This window comes from Homalodisca vitripennis, chromosome 8 (genome assembly GCF_021130785.1).
Source record: "Homalodisca vitripennis isolate AUS2020 chromosome 8, UT_GWSS_2.1, whole genome shotgun sequence".
Lineage (NCBI taxonomy): Eukaryota > Metazoa > Arthropoda > Insecta > Hemiptera > Cicadellidae > Homalodisca > Homalodisca vitripennis.
The window spans coordinates 19,481,968-19,502,528 of NC_060214.1; the positions used below are offsets into that span (position 1 = coordinate 19,481,968).

A 20,561-nucleotide genomic window follows, 5' to 3' on the forward strand; every position below is an offset into this window, starting at 1 on the left:
GAAAGGAATTTTGTTCTGTTTTTTTTTTTGCATATAAAAAGGGGGAAGGGGAGGGTTATTGTGCCTGGAAAATACAGTTAAGTATATATATTCCAAATTCCAAGAGAGCCTAAATGTCACAAATTTAATCTAGTTTCAGAAAATGTATAGTTTTGTTGTATGAGTCTTCAGGTAAATAAAATTAGTTTTAGCGCAAAAACTGATAGTGGTACAAGAAGCGTGCGATTTATGATCAATAAAACATAATTTTGTAAAAATGTGTATAAATTGTTGTAAACTGTAAATCTAACTATATTTGGTATCATTTTCTTTGCAATAAACTATAGAACACTATAAATAATAAATATTGTGAGAAAACCTAAGGTTTTTATTTTGTATGGTTTGTAGGAACTAAAATTGTTATAATACATTTCTAAAAAAGAGATAATTACCTGATAAAAACAGTTATATTCTAATAATGTTTTAGGGTTTTTGTTAAATTTTGCAATAACCTAAAGGTCATAAATTTAGTACAGGTATATGTGTATATATATATATATATATAAGTTAGTAATGTTTTGTTATAAAACATTACAAAAACAAAAAAGTGGGTGTGAAACTATTTTTTCTGCAAAGACAAAAATAGCAACGTTATTATAAAATTACTCTGCTGTCATAGAACAATAAAAAAAAACCAGTGCTGTGTTCGGCAACTCTTTACCTTTCCAATGGTATATGAATCACGTTGATACTTGATTGTTTACGTATTATAACAAACGAGATTAAGCAGGCCTGCGGGTCAAATCATCGGATATCCGTTGATTGGCGTTTCAGGAACAAAAATAAACAACGGATATCCGTTGAAGGGCAGTCGGAGGGTTAAAAAATACTGTAGTAAAAAATGTGCAAAATGTATAAATTAAAACACTGATTGGATAAGTTTCCAAAATCAGGAATTTCAAAAATACAACATGGGAGGTATAATTTATTTGTGATTTCTGCCACTTCAGCCAACTCGAAAGCTTTAATTACTTATCTAACTGAATTTGTTATTTTAAATAAATTTTCATTTTTCTTCTTCTAACAAACTCATCTTACCATTTATCAGCTAATTCCAGGGTAAGGAGATTTACCTATTCTATTGGATTGGTAGACTCAAAATAATGTATCAGCATGTATTCCTATCCTTCTTTTGGTTTAGGATTTTTTTTGTGATTCAGCCGTTAAAAGAATAAAAAATGTTTTGTTCTGTGACTATTTCATTGTATTTTGATTCCAGCCTCAAGCTAAAAGTAGGACAACTGCTGCTCCCACACCTGCGTAGTCTATTACCACAGTCCAGTCTACTGCGTAGGTCCTCGACAGATATTTCGATTAGATTAATTTATAATTGTTTTTTTTTTATTGTATGATTCACTTCAATATCGTGACTCCTTAATCATTGATTTTTTTTGTACCGATTAGAACACATTCTAGATTATTGCGGTTTGAATAATAACATTTTTTATTTAATGTTCTGTTCTAAAAGATGTTTTACTCTTTGAAGAGCATCACATTTGACTCATAAGTCACATTCAAGACAGTTTACCGTTTGTATTGCAAGACAATACAGATACTTATACCATATTTTGTTGTTTTAACAAATCTTTTTTGTTAGTTGTTTGATTGTTTTTCAAATTAAATATATCACAGTTTTTGAGTATACAAATTTTTATTAATTATAAATGGTTACCGACTTGTTATTAGACATATAATATGTGTGATATTTACGAGTATTCCACGCTTCATTGTTTTTAAAACAAGGTTTTGTATTAATTTCTTTTTGCCTGTTATATATGCCATTTAGGTGTACAGGGCGTGTATAAATGATTTTTTATACGTCTTAAGAGAAAAACATTATATCTTTAAATGAAATTAAGGTCCAAAGTTCAAGCTTTACAATATTTTTAGTCTAATTAAGATCGGTTTTGAAAAATGTTTCAGAAAAATATTATATTGTTTAAAATGGCGACAATACAACATATTCAAATTGTAATAACTAGAAAACAGAAATTTTATGAAAAGTTTATAAGAATAATAAAATATGGGTTATTTTTAGATGAACATTTTGTTCCAAATTAATTTGCTACAACAAATAATAACCAAATGGTAAAGGTTATGGTGAGTGCTAACTCTTACTTACAATTGAGTTATAAATTTTGTGTAACTCCAGATTAATATTCATGTGTTGGATATCCCTTGCAACATGAGATTATTGGCTGAAAAACGTTAAAATTTTTACCTTTATGAAATTTAAAGATATAAACTTTTTCCTAAAAACACTGACAGATGGTAAATTAAGCAAGATAGAATAATTGTACTTTATATGACTTTTCTTACTTCTTTTGATCTAACAAATCAAATGATGGAGTTGAGTAGAATAATTTAATGTACACCCTGTTTAAAACAAAGGGTTACTTGATAATCAATGCCTAAGATTTGTGAAATCAATATTATTTGTGGTTATCACCTACAGGATAACCTTAACACCTGATTACTTTTTAAGAAAAACATTCCTTTACTATTTATTTTTGTGTGTAAATAACATTATTGCCAATACTGGTGTATAAGCTACTTGTATATTAAACAATTTTAATTACTGTTTATGACATTTTTTATGATTATTCCTATATTACTTTTTACGAGGGTCATAAGTCAAAGTCAAATCATCTTTATTTACATAAACTTGTAAGTTTAGTAATTGTGTCAACAAATAAAGGTTTAGGTCTAGTTGTCTTGTTGGTCTTAGGTCCTCCTTCTGTAGAATTCGTTGAGCGAGTAAAATGGTCGATCCAGTAGCCAGTTCTTGAGGGTTTGTCTGAAGTGTTTCCGGTCCATCTTTTTCAAGTCTTTAGGAAGTGCGTTCCACATCTTGGCGCCAGCATAGCTTGGACTCTTTTCAGTTGTTGTGAGCCTATGGCGAGGCAGGCAGTAATCAGATGCATTTGTGCATAGGTCCTTGCTGCCTCTGGTGCTTTGATGTGAACATGCATCACAGCTTCTAGGATGTATAAATTTACAACAGTTAGTATTCTAAGTTGTTTGAAGGAATCCCTGCATGTTTCCCTGTATTGAAGACTTCCCAGAATTCTTATAGCTCGTTTTTGCAGCACCAGTAACCTTTGTATGTTTCCTGGTGTGGTGCCTCCCCATACGATGATTCCATATCGGAGGTGTGTCTCAAGCAGCACATAGTAGGCAACTTTTGCTGTAACTAAGTCACCTATGCTTTTCACTCACTGTATTACATACAGTGCTGTGCTGATTTTTTTGCACACAGAATCAATGTGTGGAGTCCATGAGAGGTCATTGTCTATGGTTATACTTAAGTATTTAGTGGAAGTGACTTCTTCTAATTCAGTCAGCCACCCTCTATCCTCTTTGTATTTTCATAGTACTAACTGTTATGTTTTTCTTTCATTGACAACCAATTCATTTCTATGGCAATATTGAGTAGCCATGTTGAGTGCTATAAATGCGTTTACTTCGAGATCTTTTGGTAATTTTTCCCCTAGTAATAAAACTGTGTCATCAGCATACATAAGTCCTTTACTGTAGTCTTGTATATAGTTAGGAAAGTCATTTGAGAAGATGATGAATAAAACTGGACCCAATACTGATCCCTGTGGCACTCTGCGTGAGGACAAATTTAGGTACTGATCTAATCTGTTTTATACTCCCTCTGCTTGTGTGACTTATTTCAACCACTTGGCTTCGTCCTGTCAGGTAGCTGGTGAACCATGTTTTTGAAGTACCTTGTATGCCAAGTGTTGACAGTTTCTCAAGGAGTTGTTTATGAGAGAGGCAATCGAAAGCCTTACTGTAGTCCAGTAAAATAGCTGTACATGTATTGCCTTCTTCAAGTTGGTCTATTATGAACTCCATAAGACTAATCAAGGCTGTTGTTGATTTTCCAGTAAGAAGCCATGTTGGACAGGTGTTACTTTAGAAAAGGTTGAGATAAGAGAAATTGGTTTGTAGTTTAGTGCTTGTGTTGTGCAGCCTTGCTTAAATTTAGGGTAAACTTTAGCTAACTTTAATGCAGACGGGAAGATTCCAGATTGAAATGATTTATTATACATATTAGTAATATTAACTAAGGGTTGTATTAACCCAGCAGGGATCACTTCTGGCTGGTTTATACCTATCACCATTGGGCACAGCAAAAAACTGATGTGCCACTTCAATCTGGGCAACCTTATGGATGTCCAGTAGCGGCACATCACTAACCGCAAATGTTGAGATTCTGGGGTTCATGGGCAATTCGATAGGTCTAGTCTACTGTTGGAGTTGGTGGGGTGTGTTCCCTTACCTCAGAGGTTCTTGTTAACCTCAACAAGGGTGTGCCACCCCCTGCCCACTTTGACTGGAGAGGCTGGTTCAGAGCTGGCCTCCCCTTCTTCCGGGATGGACTTTGAGATGTAGTGCCCATGGATCTTGATAGGAGGCGGCCCCTACTCCCTAACCTTACCCATTTTGAATATCCTGTCACTCCGGAAGCAGCGCAAAGGTTCTTACAGGACTAAGTGCAATTTTATAAGCTTCTTGTCCTAAGAGAACAAAAAAAAAAGAAAAAAAAAAGGGTTGTATTAGTTCATCTTCATATAGCTTAACTATCTTTGATGAGATTTCATCATACCCAGCTGACGTTTTTGTTTTTAATGACCTAATAATCTTGGACATTTCTAAAATGTTGGTTGGCGTGAGTAGTAATGGCGTTAAGTTTACATTTTCAGGTGATAGAATTGTGTGAGTTTTGTGTAGTCCATTCATGTTTATAATCTTTTTAGCCGCATCAATAAAGAAATTATTTAGTTAGTCCGCCATTATTACTGGGTTAGTTGTAAACTTCATCTCCTGTATCAAGTTTAATAGGCAGTGCCTTTTCTTTTATTGTCAGCCTCAGCAATTTTAGATGCAGTACCTTGTTGTCTTAGGTCATAGTCTTTTTTTAGTAATGCAGCATTCCTCTTGTGATCCTCTCTACCTGTTGTGTTATACAAATTTTAAGCTGATGTAAATCTTTGTCTTAGGAGTAGAGCAGTTGGGTCATTCAAAAGGTAATGATTTTTCCGCTTACTATATCTTGATTTTATTAGTGGACAGGATTGATTTAAAGCTTGGTTTAGGACATTATTAAACTTGTTGTATGTTTCGTTTGTGTCATCAGTATTGTAGATAACCTTCCCACTCTTGCTGCCTCAGTAATTCTTTGAGCCTTAGTAGGTTTCTGTTGCTCATATTTCTACTCTCTACAGTCATTTTGGGTGAGGATGTGTTTTTGTTTCTGGATATTGTACACAGAGTTGTCCTGTGTGGTCAGATATACCGGTATTTAAAACTACAACATAGATCTCTTCTTGGTACACGCACTGTCTATTGAGGTCATCGAAGTAGTTGTTATTCTGGTTGGAGGTAAGTCAATTCTGTACATGTTGAATGATGTGTCAGTCAGCTGGCTAGAGTCCTTTTTCTTGTTGAGGCAGTCTATGTTTATATCACCTATGAGGAGTGTTGAATGTTTTTCTGCTTCAATGTTTTCAACCTCCGATCTTGAGCCATGACGACCAGACACGGGGCAGGTCCACGGTGTGTGCAGAAGTCAGTTTGCGCTAGCTACAGATGCATAAATATGGCTACCTCTATTGATTCTCATGCCAAATGTAAATTGAGGAGTGTTATCCATTTCCGGCAAGCAGAAGGGAATAGTGCAGCAGAAATTCCGGTGGCCATGTTTATGCGACTGCAGCTCAGCGCAAACTAGCTACTTGAACTCAGCAGTGAGGAATATGCATGATCGGACTACTGCCACGTGCCTGGCCATCATGGTGTGAGTTTGGAGGTTAAAAAAACCACCCTCATATACCCTTTTTTAAGTGAAAAACATTTTGAAATTGGTGTCCTGAACTTATATACTGTATACTTACATCTGTTGGCAATCCACCAAGGCCATTATGGTAAAAGTCTGTCGTGTTTATATATTATATAATACCTCCATTATAGAGAATATCTGTGAAATATGTGCTGTTATTTGTTCACAGATGAAAATAAAAATAAAAAGGGTTGCATTTTTTTATAATAAGAATAAAAAAGAAGACATAGTTTTCTAAAATTAATTTTTTGGAAGATAAAGAAACTATGGATATTAATGAGGAGTTTTAGAAGCATGAAAAACCATCACTAATGAAATCAATAAGGAACTGGAAAATGAAGTTAATAATCTACTTATCATTATTAAAAACACAAAATGAGGACCTAAATCAAGCAAATAGGCAAGTAAATGAACTCCGGAGCCATAACACTCAATTAGAGGCTCTAGTTCTAAAAAAAGAAGAAGAAATAGTACTTATAACAAAAAAAATAGCACTACTTGAAAATCAACTAAGAATTACCAATAATGGCCATAACAGCAGATGTAAGGAGTCTTCTGTGGGCAACCATAAATTTGAAATACAAAATTTGAGACATTATACACCTACATCTACTCCTAATCATATTGATGCTGCTATGAGTGAACTGCCAAAAACAGGAAACGTTTAATAAGGAATTATTATTCTCTACAGTAGTAAGAAGAATAAATAAAATAAATATAACACCTAAATCAACATACACTGAACCAGAAATTTCTTTTATATCTCCCAACCGCTTTGAGTCACTTAATATTATAGAGAGTGAAAGCAATGAATTGACGGGTGTTGAAATAAATAGATGAAGAGCAAGCTACTACTATAGATACCACAGTAACAACAAAAAAACCGAAGAAAAAATTGTTAATATGTGCTGACAGCCATGGGAAAAAATTTATCATGGCATGTAAATAAGAAGCAGAACCTTTATGAAGCAATTGGTTTTGTTAGACCTGGTGGACGATCTGAACAGGTTCTAAATATGGAAACCATTAATAAAGAAAACTTAGGAAACAAAGACCTATGTGTTATTATCGGTGGAACTAATGATGTTGCAAGAAATGAAGGTGATAAATTCATAACTGGAATTGAAAACGTACTGAATGAAAAGAAGAGCCATAATTTTGTTATTGTAGATGTCCCTCACAGATATGATCTATCTGACTGGTCATGTGTGAACAGTGAGGTAAAAAAAGTGAATAGTAACCTTAAACAACTGAGTGAAAAATATAGTAATGTTATTCTTGTAGAATCAAGTAAGGCAATGAGACAACATCACACAAGACATGGTATGCATCTCAACACTCATGGGAAAATGTGGCTTTCAGAACAAATATGTGAAGCGGTAGTAAAATATAATCAGAAAAGAATTGGGGACTCTTCATTCAAACCTCAACAAACTTATAAGTGATGTGGATGTAATGAATCAGAAAGACTTGGGAAACGCGTTCACTTCAGAAAATGGAAGACCAGCTTGAACAGTCACAAAACCAACAGTTTAAATGAGCACTGGCTTAACTCATATGAAAAATTACTTTATGTACCTGAAGGTTTTGTTGTGGCTGACATGTACTGTAGAGAAGAACCTCATAGAGGTGGGGGCTGTTCCATATTTATTAAGGAAAGCATCGATTTTGAAATACTAAATGTTAATTGTTTTTGTGTTTTAAGTATTTTTGAAGTAGTTGCTATTGTTTTAAAAAGTTACCACATAGTTTTAGTTAGTATATATCGTACTCCTCAGTCTGATAATAACTTATTCTTGACAAAATTAGACAATTTTTTAAGTTTTCTTACCAGAAGGTTTATGCCTGAATATGACTTAGTTATCACAGGTGACTTCAATGTAAATATTTCAGATAACTCACAAGAGTCTCAAAATTTTCTTAACCTTCTGACATCTTATAATTTATTTTGTTTAAACAAAAATCCTACTAGAGGATTGGCTTGTATTGACAACATCATAACTAATAATGTACATAATGTAAGTGAATGCAAAGTTTTCAAAACCACATATATCAGATCATGATGGCCTTTATTGTCAGATACTTAGGGAGAATATAGAAATCAAACAGAAAGATGCATCACCTTGTAGTTTTAGAGTGCTATCTGTAAAGGCTATCAATTCTCTTAAATACATATTAAGTGAGACTGACTGGAGCTATTTGCTCTGTGAGCGGAATGTAGAATTGCTATTTACAAATGTGTTAGGTTATCTTAGAAATACCTTTGAGCAATGCTGTCCTATAAAAACTAATAAATTCAAACATAATAAAACAAAGCAAACAAATAAGTGGTACAACAATGAGTTGAAAAAAAATTAAAGAAAGAGTAAATTGTATGCTATAACTTATATGTCCAATGTAATAATGATGAGTTGGACAGAAAAAAACAATTAAAAGAACTGTATCAGAAGGAAAAAAACATTACAGATATAAAATTAATGAGGCTAAAATGTTACACAATAATGAATTTATTGCAAATTCTAAAAACAAGTGCAAAGCAGCATGGAAGGTAGTTAGAGAAGAATCTGGTGGAAACAGTAGAAATCTTGAGTGTCCAATTAAGTCTAATGATTTTAATGACTACTTCATTAATGCACCAACAGAAATGAACATTAACAAACCTATTGATGTCATGGGAGCAACCTTACTTGTAAATCAATACTTACATAATAATAATTTAATAATGCAAAATAAAACATTTGTCCTGGCATGCAATATAACTGAACAACAGGTAAAAAAGATTGTCAGTAATTTTAGCACATCTAATAGTGAAGACATATATGGGTTATCAAATAGAATAATCAAAGAAATCATTGATTTTATAATTAAGCCATTGGTTTTCTTATTCAAATAGAGCTTTAAACTGAAGGTGTGTTCCCAGATGTGTTAAAATTTACAAAGGTAATACCAATCTATAAGAAAGGAAAAAAGTCTGATCCATCAAGTTACAGACCAATATCATTAATCCCCGTAATAAGTAAAGTTTTTGAGGCATGTATTAAAGATCAAATTATATAATTTTTTTTGTTAATAATAATTTGCTTTGTGTTGAACAGTTTGGTTTTATACCAGGTTTGAATACAATTAAGGCCGTTGAATGTGTTATTAATTATGTTTTTGAACGGTTTTGAAGATAAAAATATTGACATGTGCTACTCTGATTGACCTGACCAAAGCTTTTGATTGTGTCTCTCATGAAATATTATTGGAAAAATTGCAATGTTATGGTTTGGGGGGTGTGGAACTTGGCTTAATGACATCCTACTTGTGTAACAGGAAACAAATGGTATATCAAAATAATGATGGATCTAATTTTCAATTAATTAAATCTGGTGTTCCCCAGGGATCTGTCTTGGGACCATTCCTATTTTTAATAGCAATAAATGATTTCCCCAGGTAATATACCATGCAAATCGGTATTATATGCAGACGATACTACTTTAGTTTGGAGTGGAAAAGACATGAGAAAATTGCAAATAGATCAGAATGTATCAATGAATATTGCAGAGAGCTGGTTTAAAACAAATCATTTAAATATAAATAAAAAAAAGACAGAATCAATTATTTTTTCACTAACTAAATTAACTGAAGCAGAGTCTATTAAACTACTTGGCCTATACTTAGACAGCAGTTTGAAATGGGATGTACATATAAAATACCTTTGCAAAAAACTATCTAAAATCATTTATTTACTAAGAAAACTTAAACTGTGTGTTAGTGGTGATATGTTGATCAATGCGTATTACGCCTTTTTTCACTCTCAGATTGTATATGGTATTACTTTATGGGGAAATAGTACTTATATGGAACAAGTTTTTAGATGGCAAAAATATGCTTTACGGACCATAAAAGGACTGGACAATCGTGAATCTTGTTTTCCCATTTTCAAAGAATTAAAAATAATGACACTCCCATGTTTATATATATATTTCTGTCTAATAAAACGTAAAAGAAAATTTGCATAAATATAAAATTAGATCTGATATACATAACTATAACACAAGAAATAACTATGCCCTAGATTTACTACCTGCTAGACTTACAAAAACAAATAACAGCATATTTTTGCATGAAAATCAATTATTTAACAAATTGCCTCAATCCGCTCACACTGTCTCTGTTAATAAATTCAAATATTGCTTGAAAAAAGTGGTTAAAGGAACAAGTTTTCTACAAGGTTGATGACTATCTAGCTACTGATTATGGTAAATTTAAGGACATCTTTTACTAATTTTTAATCAAAGCTAAATTCAGATTAGATAGTTAAATGTATGTATTTTAATGAATTTTGATGTAATGTATATAGGCTATTCACTGTTCATTGTTTTAAATTTTATTAGTTTATGTTTTTTGTGTTTTTAACTGTTGTCTAATTATTTATTCATAAATGTATGTCTTTTAGTCTATTAATAATTTACGTTTTTTATTGTTGAAGCTATACAGTGTAGTTTATATAGTGTTATAACTATTTATAATGTTTTATATTTGTTTTAGTTTTCACTTAAATATAGTGGTTATATAGTATGTCTTTTAATCTATTGATAATCTGTGGTTTTTAATGTTAAAACTGTTACAGTGTACTTTATATAGTGTTGTGGCTATTTATTATGTTATTCTACATTTTATTTTTTCTATATTTATTTAAACTTTCATTTAAATATAGTAGTTACAAACAACTCAAAAAGCAATAAAAAAAGTAAAATTATGTTTGTATTGATATTGACGTTGTATTGATATTGACGAAATCTATTGCATCACTGTATGATTAATGATGAATAAAATCTTGAATCTTTCTCTCAGCACTAAAACATTTTAAAGTAGTTGAAATTCACTGTCAAAACTATGAGGAAGGATAGCATCGCATAGTAAGATAGGAAGAAAGCATCACCAGTGATGAAATGGTATGCAAATGGGTAAGAGCTTCAATAGATCACCAAAAGAATGTTCATGGGGACTGGGCTACCTTTAACCCTCTGGGGAAGACAGATGATTCTGGTTTTATACTGAGTGGTCTGGGATGAATGCCGAGTGACGAGCTGGTCTCGTCTATGTTTAGCCATTCTTTATTGTTATGGGCTGTTCTAGTTCTGACAATATTTTACTAGGTATCGTTGCTATGGTCTTCACTGGTTCTTTCACTAAGAGGAAAATGCATTTAATTTAGTCTTGTTACTGGCAGCACTGAATTGATCCTGTTTGTTAAAGTGCTTTTTCATTGTTTTCAATTGTTAGCTATTAAATGTGAGGTTAGGTGTGTTGTTTAGATGAGATTGATCATAATGGTTGTAAAAAATCTGTGGGACTCTGGTGTTGCTTTGTTGATTATTATTTGCAATTTTGATATCAGTGGAAGTGCGGAAGCGTAATAATTTCCCGTCCTCAAAAACCTTTTATTTTTGAGCTTATTATTTTAAATATATGGCTTTAATAACTGCTATTCATTTCCCTAAAAATGAAAACCAGTTAAAATTACATTTTATAATTTTACCAAAGCTTTTGATACAGTAAATCCTGGCATTTTGGTTTCTAAGCTGAAGTTTTATGGATTTTACAAAATAAACATGTAGCTATTGTTCGTATTACCTCGAAGATAGGAAGCAATCTGTATTTTTAATGAAGAATTCCCTACTCAGTCCTTGGTAAGAAACAATGTTCCACAAGGGTCAGTTTTAGGACCTCTTTTATTCTTAATTTATCATCAGACTTTACTGCTCAAACACTTTCTGCTCCCTTTTTCCAGATGACACTGGTTTGAATTCAAATCATAACAATTTATTTTTGAATTAGATACTTTACCAAATGAAAAAAAAATGAAATTTTGAAAAAACTGGAGCACAACCAACAAAGTTAAAACTAAATATTTACCTCAAAACATACATGTTTTTCTTTAAACATGACCATGAGTCTGCTACAGTAAATACTTTGGGGGTTAGAATACAGTCAAATCTGAATTGGAATAACCAAGTAGTTAGTTGCAAACAGAGTTTCCAAAGGAATTTTTATGCTTCAGCGATTAAGTGAGAGAATCAAAATTGATATTTTAAAGAGTTTATATTATGTCCAATGTTCATAGCCATGTTCTTACTACACTATTGTATGGGGGCACACTCATCAGTCTCAGGCTTATTTGTGCTGTAGAAAGCTTTGCAAATCATGTCTGGAGCCAGGGAAGTTGAACATTGTTCACCACTGTTTTTATGCATAGAAATTCCAACAATTTGTTTTATATCTCGCAGCGTTTGAAAATTTGTGAAGGGGAATAGACACAAAACTAGGGTATATTAAAATGTACACAGTCATGAAACCAGGAATCGTTTCAAATTAATTAACAATTTTTTGTTCACAGTATACCAAGTCATACTCAAGGTTTTTGTGGTAGAATTATATTAGATTTTTTAACTTTTTGCCTAAAGAAATAAAAGAACTTTCCTCTTCATTAATTAAAAATTTATATTAAAAATAAATTAACTGAAAACTGTTAATTGTTATTGGTTAGTTGTTATTTTTTGCTTTTACCAATGTTACTTAAATATATAATCTTTTTTCCATATTACTAAATAAAATGGATTCAAGTGTCCAAAACTTTACTAATACTATTAATTAGCATTTAGTGTAAAAAAGAAATGGATGACTGTATTGAAAAACTTGTTTGGCCAACAAATGATTAGATTTGATATCTGCATTTACTCACCACCTACTGCATGCTCAATGTTTTCTAGTATGAACAATTAGAAGTAAATTTTCATTAAAACTTTCAATTTTTATTATCTGGAGAAAAGGTGTTATTAATGAAAAGTATGATACATATGATAGTTTTGTCAACGTTTATATAAACTTGCTGATTAAATTTGACACCCTCTCTCAATTAATTAATAACATGTGATTGCACTAATGCATTTCTTAAATGTTAGTACAAAAATTTCATGTCTCTGCTTTTCATGGTTTTTTTTTTTTTTGCTGGGCAGTGGATGAATCAGTCAGTCAGGACATTTCTTTATATATATATATAAATAAAATTTCCTCAAACCCTTTAAATGCTAACATCCAATTTTTACCGGACTTTTTCAGGAAAAAAAATTGTATACTTTTTAAATTAATATCATTTTAAATTGTTTGTGAAGAACTGTTGTTTTTAAAAATATATTATTATAGTATACTTCCGATCAATAACAAAAATCAATAAAGAATTCACATATAAATATTTGGTTGACATGGCTACCAGAAACAGTTATACAATAGTTTCTTAACAGTTGTATAACTCACTCATTATTGAAGATAGTGACATTTTAAAAAATGTCATAAAATGTATTAAATACATTTTTCAAGATTTATAGACAGTTGAATACCCTTTCCCAGTGATACGGACAAAGAAAAGGATATGAAGTTTTTGGTAATAACAACAATGTGGTTTGAAAAATGAAATTAAAATAAATTCTGGCAGTTTTTTACGTACATCCATTTTTGGTATTCATACATTTAATTTAATGGTAATTTTGTGTAAATGTTTATCGCTTTTTGTCATAACCTTTAATTTGATAATGATTTCACACATTTTTATAACTTTACAAAACTTGTTTGTATACTTCGAGTCAGTAACCATTCTTGATCAAGGTTACAAGTAAATAAATGCACCACTGAATGATTGATGATACTATAGATAACTATTCCAAGAGATTTTAATTGTCAGTATTAATAAAGTATCTGACAAGTTGTACTAAAATATAAATTGAAATTTCAGAAACAATGAAACATTACTTTGATCTTTCTTCTTTAGACCATAATGCAACAAAATTTAATACAATTTTTCCTACATTTAAAGGAATATTGAAAAACACTTTTATTTGTGTTCAATACCTGGGCAAGATGCACTTAAAAATAATTTATTTTTCCTCACAGACTCTCTCTGCCCTTGCGGCAGATAACATAGCATTGACCAAGGATACAGCAAAACAAAACAAGAAGAATAACCAGTTCAAAGACTTTATTCCTTAAAATATTTGACAAAGTTTGTTTCTTTACAAAACACCCAATAACAACGAGAAGGACCCAATACTGTACAGCAGGTATGGCACGGTCCTAGTAAGGAATGAAAGGATGCCGCCCTCACACGTCCGTCGTTTGTGGATTGGTCAGTTGATCGTACGTTACAATTACTCCATAAAAATACATTTTTACACAAGAAAAGGGTCTGAAAAATACGTATACAATGTTGTTAGTTCGTACTCGGCTCGTATCCCTAACTATATTTATACAAAAACTGACACCGGCGCTTCTATTCTATACAGTGATGAAAGCGTTAGAACAAGACAGAATTATGTACAAGAAAGCGGAATTAAGGAGTGCAGTTAGTGGGGGAACCGGGACTGCCAAACCTGATAAAACTGAAATGTGAGAAAACTCGGAAATGATTTAAACACTTAGCAGCCTGCTGCTTAAATGCTTTGTCTTGAGTGAAGGCTGCACAGCACTAATCATCTCCGCCACTACGACCCTTCTGACAGTCTATCACTTTATTTTACAAAAAATTTAACGAGTTTATAAAATTAATTTCACAAATTTACTCTACTGGAAGCCAGACTCTCCTTTTTTGTTGTTCAGTGTTCAATACGTCTTCTTAACCTCGGGGGCCACTGAAACAAACGGGGACTATATTAGTTACACAACATTTGATACTTGAATAATTAGTAAAAAGTTTACTGTGTAACTGTAAATAATAATGATAAACTTTAATTATTACTTGTATGAATATTGATAAATTCAGATCACAGCTGTCGCTATGATTTAATAAACGTAAGAACAACAAATTAAAACAGTTGTTTGAATAAGAATTTAATAACAGAAATATTAAAATACTACATAATTAAACTTGTATTCATTCAAAATCCATATTAAAAACTCATTGGATTTTTTATGTATTAAAAATACATATATTTTGTAATTTCACCATTAAAAAATGTCTTGTAACAATAATGATATAATTTCACATCAAAATCTTAGTTTTTTAAATTTAAAGGTTTGTTGATTTGTACTAAACAAAATTGATTTGACTGTAAATTTGTTTGTTATTTACTCAGTGGTTTTAAAATACAATATAAAACATTGAAATTGTACTTCTTCCACAGAACATCTGGCTGGAAAAAACATGAAAGTTAATAACTTCTCCAATATTTAATGAAAAAAATCAGGCAATTATGCGGTATAATAAATGTATACGTAGGTAATTAAAATATATTAAGATCTCATATGGCGTTCACCATGGACTATTTATTCTATTATTAACTGCATTTTGAATAACAAACTTCCAAGTTTTACAAATTTTGATCATTTCGTACTGAATACTAACATTTCGATTTACAATCATATCTTATAGGCGCTGGAAAACAAAAAACCCATTTAGCTATGGTATTCTTTGTTTAAAATTTTGTAGGAATTTTTATTTATTTTGGAGAAATGAAATTAGTTTTAAAATCACTGCAAGATTCTGCCAATATGATTTGGCGCCCAGTTCCTGGTGAATGCCACAGGGAGTACCAACATTTCAGCTCGTCTCACAGAGCTATGATACTTACTGTGGTAGTTGTAGCGAGCTCAGCCAATGACTGCAGGGCAAACACAAACAAGGATCAGTAAAGTGTCAGCTTTTAGGTTATGTTCACAAGCTGTCCACAACTTGTTCCTAGCACACAGCTGACTACATGTGCCAGTTAATGCAGCACGGTAAGAGATGCAAGAATAGAATGTCGCAAATTATCGGCAGCAGTTTACCAATAAATTCTGTTGAACAGTAGAACTGATATGGTTTTCAGAAACTCATTTAGTCTTTTAAAAGTGCATTGATAACCGGTTTACATTTACCTCTGCGATTAAATTTAAAAACAGTCAGGAAAATGAATACCAAAACACGGTTGGAAAATTCAGGTGGCAGCACTTATTGTAGACAAGAGGCTAACCTGCTTGCTAAAAATTGTCTCGTTACACTACACTTTTATTAGACGCCGTGCAACTCCAGGAGTCCAATCAATAACTGATATTAAACTAACCTCGTAATCAAAGAAGTTTTGTTGATTTCATATCATCCATATTTACCAAACTTTCCATTACAATTTGATGCTGTGTAGCAAATTGATTTTTTAATGGCAAAGAGTAGAATATTACAATTGTATTTGTAAACCATTAGGCCTCTCATTTGGTAGGTTAGTTACTAATTTTAAAATTTGTTATTTTATTAGATGAACACGTTTTTGTTCTCAACACCTATATTTGTGTTTGCAACTTTACTAAAAACGCAATCCGACTGCATTCACCAATTTTAGAACTGCAATCTTTATCAAGTAGAACACAGGTTCTACATAATAACTGAAATTATAATCTTAACTACTGATAGCTCGTAATATCCGTGTTGCATTTAACTGGTTAGATATCAGCTGTAATGTATTTGGCAGGGGGGTGAGGACATGTCAGCAATCAAATAGTTATGTCATATCAGTGCTAATAATTATTGGAATAAAATCAGCTGTTTGAGTTCACCAACAGCTAAAATGGTGGTTACGGAAATAAGCTGTGGGGTAGTGGTTACACTTGTTGCATAATTCCAAGACACAGTTGAGCGCAACAAGTTGTGTACAACTCAATGGGTATATAATTCTGCAGGGTGAGGTAAGTATTTCAGAATATTAATTTGTAGTATCAACATTATGACTGAAATTAGGCTGAAATATTATTTTGTAGTATCAACATTTTGACTGAAATTAGACTAAGTAAATTATGAAAATGTAAACATAAAAGAACACTAATTCACAATCATTTTAACAACATTGAATTTTTTTATATATAATCTGAAATACTTTACCACCAATAAAATTAAAAGCTTAAAACTGAAAGTTAAAAATTATGTTCCAGAATTTGAGGAACGTGCAAATTCTCAACTTGAGTGTACAAGTGTATTTTAACAGTGCTGAAAAGTCTCTTAAAAAAAGTGTAAAAAAAGTTTCTTAAAATAAAATGTTATCCACACTCAAGACAAAAAGATTTCTTTTTTGATAATATTAGACAGAGAATGTGCCCCCCCCTCCAAAATAATAGTTTTTCTTTTTTTTTTTTACAAATTTTTTTAAATGTTTTGCGTTTTATGTGCTAAACACAAAAATAAAAAATAATATCAATAATGCTCAATGTAAAATTTAATAAAGATAAAATATTTGTTTTTTTTTTTGCAGTAAAATATACATTTAACTTACTTAAAAATCTATGATACATTAATATAAATTGTGTAGTAAATTTAAGTTTAGCGAAACAAAATTATAGTTCTGTTCTGAAAAATTATATAAAATGGTAATTGGTTCAGTTTCCACCAAACCCACCGTTAAAAGTAACTTTAATAGAGCAATAAAATATTGCAGTGCTGTAATTTACATACAATTAAAAACTTGTGAAACTTGAAAAAGTGAAGAGGAAATTCAATCAAACTTTAAATTGAATTGATATTTAAAATAATTGTTCATGTCAGTTTTAATAAATTAGTTCCAACTTGGAGGGTTCAACGCAAAGACAGTTATTTAGGTAAAGTGGCAATGGTGTGGTACAGACAAGGATTACATTGCTTTGATCAGCAGTAAAGTCGATACCAGGGTCATTCATTACAACATAAGTTATAAATTTAAAATAAAATCAACTTACCACTCGGTCCTCGGAAGCAAAAACTCCACAATGACAAAATGCTGCAAAACTCAAAAATGTGCCAACATGCGTTAGAAAGCCAGCTCAATCAAACTGGGCTGGTACACAACAAGGATTCATACTGAGTTCATCAATGTTCTGTCTCATCCTGTTTATTTCCAGATTAAATATTATTGTCCAACGTTTACACTAGGACCCCAATATTTTCAAGTTTATTACTATATACACTTCAAAATATCGTAATGTACAAAACAAAGAACTGTTGGTAACAATGTTATAATTACAAGGAAGAAACTAAAATCAGGTCGGAACTCACCTGGAGGGTTGCCAGTATTACCAATTAAACAACGTTTTTTTGCCAAAAAAAGTTTCTTAAAATACGCTTTTGTTTTCACTCAAGAAAAGATTCCCTTTGAATTAGAGACAGAAAAAAATTGTGCATGGTATTTACAATTTTTACTGTGTTTACATAACACACAAATAAAAATAATCTTTGTAGTGCTAAATGCAGAATAGTTAAAGTAAAATTTGAAATCTATGGGACATTTATTTAAAATTTTTAAAGTAAGTTTATTTTTCAAAATACCATTTTCTGTTCATGATCTGAGCATAGATACTTGATGTACGATTGCTATTTCATCTGTTACAGTGAGAAAACTTTAAACATTTTTGGTGAATTTTAAAACTCTTTGAAAACAGTCAAATTTCCACTATATTATGATATTCTGACCAAAGTTTATACTGATAAAAAATGCTCTATGAAAGTAATTTGTTTTTAATTGAAAATCGATTATTTTGGCTTCTACTTGCTTTCAATTTTCAGGTATAGCTGTATATACACAGTGCTTAATTTTTAGATTTTTCAGTACTGCATACTTAACTTCAACGCACTTTTTCGTAAATAACTTTATAAAATTACTTTTGTTTTAGTATTCTTTGTTATAATTTTATTTATTTTTGTGAAATAGAAATGGGTTTCTTGGGGATATTTTTGGTATATCTCCCGAAAAAACAAGAGAAAGATCTCCCCAGCGGCCGGTTCCTCTTGAAAATTTTAAAATTGTAAGGTCTCAAAAGCAGTGTTTTATACAGTTCTGAGTGCAGTGAAAGGCTCCCACTCTGTTTCGTCTCAAATCAGGCACTGTATATACACCACAATTTTTCGGGTTGTACTTTTTAAAATTCAACATTGTGAATGCATAGATTTTTAATTTTACAAAAAAGGTGTACGCATTAATTCATTGTTTATTATTTACAATATAAACCGTAATGACTAAATTGTGAGTGAAATTTCACAACTGTGATTCACCTTTGTCGGAACAATGGCAACCCTCACAATTGGTTATCAAGTCTGCGTCAGTCTGACGCAGATGTAAAATCCACACATCGTACGATGTTAGCAACATCACACATCGTACGATGTTAGCAGTATCACACTGTACTCACATGTTTGACGACACTAGCGCTTATAATACAATAAGGCTTCTTAAGACACTCTTATACCAGGCCTTATAACTTTATAACATATCTTACAAGGAATGTTTACTAGGGATTAATAACAGACTCGGACTAACCGAAAACTCTTGGTCTACGACTCTACTGAAAAGAATGTGTATTAAATAAAGCATTTGTATGTTAGTAGATTATGTACAGTAAGCCCCCTTGGTGACAAATTATCCAGATTTTTTATAAAACAAAAATAATAATTTTTGAATAATGTGAATTTACAACTTTAAAATGGTAGATCTGAAAGGTAAATTTGTAAATATTTATTTCAACTCTGTAAATGTTGAAATCTTTTAATATATGTAAATGTTGAAAGAATTCCTTAATATTTAACCAGAGCATTCCGAGACCAGACATTTCGGTTAGTATTCACATAACCGCTACATGTTAATATTACATAACAAACTGTATGTTACAATAAAAAACATACAAAATCGTTAAATAATTCAACTATCGCACAATTATTGTTTTAAGTACCTACAATAATTACATAGTTAGTTACGACATTAGGCTAACTTGTACATGCTGTTATTATCCTATTGCAAATATACTCCAAACTCTTAAGAGTCGAGAGTGATTGTCAATTTAAATGTCAAACACTGTTAATAACCTGACCAGCAAACAGTCGGAATATTTCAAACAAATAGTGACCTTCATTCTCAAGTAATACATACATTTATTTATATACACATACATGGAAATTAATACAAAACAAATTAGCATAACTTTGTTCCAACAACTTTTACTCAGCTGGCGTTGTTACACTTGTAGGATTATAATGTTTACAATCCACAACAACAAAAAATTAAGCTTAATAAATAACCGTTTCAAAATGAAAATTAAAGCGCGGTCACAGAAATATCGCATTTTGTATACCACATACTCTAAAAGAGATATAAAATAATTTGTCTAAAACTAATAATTGATGGAAAAGCGAGTACTAACTTTTGTTCAGGAAATGCAATGAAAAAACAAATACAAGTCTCATAATAATAAGAAATATTACATAACGATATTTTACACAAACTGAAAAAAAAAACTGTTGTATAACAGTTTTTCATTTTTATCTGGAAAACTGTTACAGTCAAGTTTTGTCTTTAATATATTACTGGGAATAAATGTTTCTTTCCATTTATGAACAGTTTAACCTAGACTAAAAAAAAAGAATAAACTTTGACTTGATTAAAAAAGTCACAAGTTTACTTTTAACAATAAATGCACATTATTGATCTAATTTTCTACATCTTATTAAAAGATACACTAGGGACACGAATGTCCTAAACATATTTATTGAAAACCGATTTAACAAACATATGTTAGCACTGAATTTACAAAAAAAAAACTGTTACTGGTAGACACCTAAAAATATTTATGTAGGCCGTCCTAAAACCTTTTTCAAAGTTAAATCATAGTATCATAGAAACAGTTGCAACACGTAACTTATTATTTA

The 20,561-nt window shown here is 31.3% G+C and overlaps 1 long non-coding RNA gene across 1 annotated transcript; it reads right to left on the bottom strand.

Moving 5' to 3' along the window:
* Window positions 1-13,893: 13,893 nt before the first annotated feature.
* Window positions 13,894-15,896, bottom strand: LOC124367110. The gene is made up of 2 exons (XR_006922862.1): window positions 15,499-15,896; window positions 13,894-14,559 (listed from the first exon to the last, which is right to left on the bottom strand). It is a non-coding gene; the product is annotated as an uncharacterized LOC124367110 (long non-coding RNA).
* Between the last annotated feature and the right edge of the window lie 4,665 nt (window positions 15,897-20,561).